At 48.2% G+C, this 4,788-nt stretch overlaps 1 long non-coding RNA gene across 1 annotated transcript; it reads left to right on the top strand.

The window, feature by feature from the left end:
• The first annotated feature begins 355 nt into the window (after positions 1-355).
• Positions 356-1,306, top strand: LOC118375582 (uncharacterized). Its single transcript, XR_004823850.1, has 2 exons — positions 356-565; positions 802-1,306. It is a non-coding gene; the product is annotated as an uncharacterized LOC118375582 (long non-coding RNA).
• Positions 1,307-4,788: the final 3,482 nt, after the last annotated feature.

Raw genomic sequence — 4,788 nt, 5'->3', positions numbered from 1 at the left:
CCTCCCCACCGGCCCAACCCCCATCTCCTCCAACCCGCCCCCCCCCCCACGTCCCCACCCCCTCACCTCCCCACCCACCTCATCTCCCCCTTCTCTCATAACAAAATGGCTGTCATTAATCTTTCTGATTCATCCAGCTGATGGCAATCAGATGCTGCCATCGCAGGGTTTATTATAGTATTAAAACAACAACTGCTACGGCTTTTCTCCTTATCCCTGCCCCCCCCCCCCGCCTCACAGGCACAACCAACCACCTATCTCCACAGTCTCCTCCCCCACCCTCACCTTCTCCAGAGGAGGAGGAGGGGGAGGGTGTGTCGGAGTGATAATTAAATCCGCTTTTTTAGAGCGGGAAGTCACTTCACACCGTTTTGTCGCAGTAACTTAGGAGACATCTAGTCTCCTACGATAATGCTAGAAAATGATCGAGCGCGGAGGGGGGACTTCACTTGGCACACACCTAGTAAGGAGGGAGAGAGAATATGATTAAAGCGTGTAAATTTTTACGCGGCCCCAGGCCAAACGGACCCGTCTTTCATCGAGCTGAAAGATCTACATCAAAGTGGTAAGAATCCTGCAGGCATATGTGTTCAAAGCTCTCGCTCCCATTTTTTTTTAATTCAATTTTCTGCTTGTTGTCCATTATTATGTTTGAAAATAAAGCACAGGATATTCACTTGTAATGGGGAAAGTAAAAGGTGTGTCGTTCTACAAAGGGAAGCAAAAACAAAATGGCACATTCATTTACCCCTTTTGTTGATCAACCAATGTAAAATGATTATTTTTCTCTCTCCTCCACAGATCTTTGTAAGCAGTGGGGCAGCAATTATTGTCCATTTGCAGACTGAGGGGTAATCATGGACAGGCTGCGGGATAATCAAGGACCTCGAAAAGAAAATGAGATAATAAGCGTCAAATATGAAAGGAAAGAAAACGGAGAGCAAACTAGAATCTTCATTGAGAATAAAAGGACATGTGATTAGCATGACCAAAGGTTTAAAACACTCTGTTTGAATAGAATAGATTGTCATTACTTTCATATTGAATGGAGTTCACTTCATATCACATTATCTAAATAAGAAGATGAAATAGATCTGGAAAATATAAGATGTTGTAGTATTCTTTCAAGTTTTTCTTGTTTTTTTGTGAGGGACAATAAAATGTATATAAATATTTTTTTCAGATACATTTAGCACTTTAGAGTTTCAGTCGGCACATTCAATAACATACTGACTTTATGGTTCCAATCCTCCATGTACACAAAATATATGTTGTAATGCAAATTAATAGACAGCTCAAAACCATAGTTGCTGTTTGGGTATGTATTGATTGTTTTATGCCTGATCAAACATTTAAATACACAATGTATTCAGATCTCTATTAGCTCTTTCCAGAAGTCTTCAATCGCACAGCCTCATACGGTGTTCCCCAGGGCTCGGTACTAGGTCCCCTATGCTTCTGGCAGTCCGTCCAAGCCAATTGGTTAAGTCACATCTTTAACAAAAGTGACTCATGGATTATAGCACAAACCCTCATTAAATGACACAAGATGGAAGATCTTTTGATATTTGCCTACCCTTGGTTACTTGATTATTAACTTGAGAGTGCCACTGTGTAGATGGATTGAAATAAAGGACGGCTCTTTGAAGCTCTCTGAAAGCCCTTAGCAGGGGACAACATCTCTGTTTATGCAGCTGTGGCGGGCCAAGCACAGCACCTACTGGAGGAAAATTATTAATGGGGCAAACCCATTAATTCATTACACCCTTATGTGTGCTGCTTTAAAAAAAAAACATCCTGCACCCAAATAGAGATCTTTGCCACACCTGTTGCCAATTAATCCATGCTGAAATACATCAATCAAAACAGATTGATAATAATGTGTTGCTAATGCCCAGTGAAGCAGCATGAGAGGAAGATTTGGTTAATTTGTGCCCTGTTTTCCTTGCCAGTGCTTTTTAATCTAAAGACAGAGAGGTTGTCACAAACAGACTCAACTTTCTACGGTCGTCAGCTACCATTAGTGTGCATTGATTAATGAGACAAAGTAATGCAGAGTTGATGTGTCAGACTTCCAATGAGGATTGAGATAAGGGAAGTTGGAGGCATGGAGATGATTCATAATGAATCTAGCATGTCACATGGCAGGACTGCAGGGTAGCCTATTGGTTAGAGTGTAGAGGCGGCAGGATAGCCTAGTGGTTAGAGTGTAGGGGTGGTAGGATAGCCTAATGGTTAGAGTGTAGAGGCGGCAGGGTAGCCTAGTGGTTAGAGTGTTGGGGTGGTAGGATAGCCTAGTGGTTAGAGTGTAGGGGTGGTAGGATAGCCTAGTGGTTAGAGTGTAGAGGCGGCAGGATAGCCTAGTGGTTAGAGTGTAGAGGCGGCAGGATAGCCTAGTGGTTAGAGTGTAGGGGTGGTAGGATAGCCTAATGGTTAGAGTGTAGAGGCGGCAGGGTAGCCTAGTGGTTAGAGTGTAGGGGTGGTAGGATAGCCTAGTGGTTAGAGTGTAGGGGTGGTAGGATAGCCTAGTGGTTAGAGTGTAGAGGCGGCAGGGTAGCCTAGTGGTTAGAGTGTTGGGGTGGTAGGATAGCCTAGTGGTTAGAGTGTTGGGGTGGTAGGATAGCCTAGTGGTTAGAGTGTAGGGGTGGTAGGATAGCCTAGTGGTTAGAGTGTTGGGGTGGTAGGATAGCCTAGTGGTTAGAGTGTAGGGGTGGTAGGATAGCCTAGTGGTTAGAGTGTAGGGTGGTAGGGTAGCCTAGTGGTTAGAGTGTTGGGGTGGTAGGATAGCCTAGTGGTTAGAGTGTAGGGGTGGTAGGATAGCCTAGTGGTTAGAGTGTAGAGGTGGCAGGGTAGCCTAGTGGTTAGAGTGTAGGGGTGGTAGGATAGCCTAGTGGTTAGAGTGTAGAGGCGGCAGGGTAGCCTAGTGGTTAGAGTGTAGGGGTGGTAGGATAGCCTAGTGGTTAGAGTGTTGGGGTGGTAGGATAGCCTAGTGGTTAGAGTGTAGGGGTGGTAGGATAGCCTAAGTGGTTAGAGTGTAGAGGTGGCAGGGTAGCCTAGTGGTTAGAGTGTAGAGGTGGCAGGATAGCCTAGTGGTTAGAGTGTAGGATAGCCTAGTGGTTAGAGTGTAGGGGTGGTAGGATAGCCTAGTGGTTAGAGTGTTGGGGTGGTTAGAGTGTAGCAGGGCTAGTGGTTAGGATAGCCTAGTGGTTAGCCTAGTGGTTAGAGTGTAGAGGCGGCAGGATAGCCTAGTGGTTAGAGTGTAGAGGTGGCAGGGGTGGTTAGGATAGCCTAATGGTTAGAGTGTAGAGGCGGCAGGGTAGCCTAGTGGTTAGAGTGTAGGGGTGGTAGGATAGCCTAGTGGTTAGAGTGTAGAGGCGGCAGGGTAGCCTAGTGGTTAGAGTGTAGGGGTGGTAGGATAGCCTAGTGGTTAGAGTGTAGAGGCGGCAGGGTAGCCTAGTGGTTAGAGTGTAGAGGTGGCAGGGTAGCCTAGTGGTTAGAGTGTAGAGGCGGCAGGATAGCCTAGTGGTTAGAGTGTAGAGGTGGCAGGGTAGCCTAGTGGTTAGAGTGTAGAGGTGGCAGGATAGCCTAGTGGTTAGAGTGTAGAGGCGGCAGGATAGCCTAGTGGTTAGAGTGTAGAGGCGGCAGGATAGCCTAGTGGTTAGAGTGTAGAGGTGGCAGGGTAGCCTAGTGGTTAGAGTGTAGAGGTGGCAGGATAGCCTAGTGGTTAGAGTGTAGAGGCGGCAGGATAGCCTAGTGGTTAGAGTGTAGAGGTGGCAGGGTAGCCTAGTGGTTAGAGTGTAGAGGCGGCAGGATAGCCTAGTGGTTAGAGTGTAGAGGTGGCAGGGTAGCCTAGTGGTTAGAGTGTAGAGGTGGCAGGATAGCCTAGTGGTTAGAGTGTAGAGGCGGCAGGATAGCCTAGTGGTTAGAGTGTAGAGGTGGCAGGGTAGCCTAGTGGTTAGAGTGTAGAGGCGGCAGGATAGCCTAGTGGTTAGAGTGTAGAGGTGGCAGGGTAGCCTAGTGGTTAGAGTGTAGAGGTGGCGGCCTAGTGGTTAGGGTAGAGGCGGCAGGAGCCTAGTGGTTAGAGTGTAGGGGTGGCAGGGTAGCCTAGTGGTTAGAGTGTAGAGGCGGCAGGATAGCCTAGTGGTTAGAGTGTAGGGTGGCAGGGTAGCCTAGTGGTTAGAGTGTAGAGGTGGCAGGATAGCCTAGTGGTTAGAGTGTAGAGGCGGCAGGATAGCCTAGTGGTTAGAGTGTAGAGGTGGCAGGGTAGCCTAGTGGTTAGAGTGTAGGGGTGGTAGGATAGCCTAGTGGTTAGAGTGTAGAGGTGGCAGGGTAGCCTAGTGGTTAGAGTGTAGAGGCGGCAGGGTAGCCTAGTGGTTAGAGTGTAGAGGTGGCAGGGTAGCCTAGTGGTTAGAGTGTAGAGCCTAGTGGTGGCAGGAGCAGGGTAGCCTAGTGGTTAGAGTGTAGAGGCGGCAGGATAGCCTAGTGGTTAGAGTGTAGAGGTGGCAGGGTAGCCTAGTGGTTAGAGTGTAGAGGTGGCAGGAGAGCCTAGTGGTTAGAATGTAGAGGCGGCAGGATAGCCTAGTGGTTAGAGTGTAGAGGTGGCAGGGTAGCCTAGTGGTTAGAGTGTAGAGGTGGCAGGAATGTATCCTAGTGGTTAGAGTGTAGAGGCGGCAGGATAGCCTAGTGGTTAGAGTGTAGAGGTGGCAGGGTAGCCTAGTGGTTAGAGTGTAGAGGTGGCAGGATAGCCTAGTGGTTAGAGTGTAGAGGCGGCAGGATAGCCTAGTGGTT

Source organism: Oncorhynchus keta, chromosome 1 (genome assembly GCF_023373465.1).
Source record: "Oncorhynchus keta strain PuntledgeMale-10-30-2019 chromosome 1, Oket_V2, whole genome shotgun sequence".
Taxonomy (NCBI): Eukaryota; Metazoa; Chordata; class Actinopteri; order Salmoniformes; family Salmonidae; genus Oncorhynchus; species Oncorhynchus keta.
Note: the sequence above shows the minus strand (reverse complement) of the source record. Positions and strands in the feature narration are given on the sequence as shown.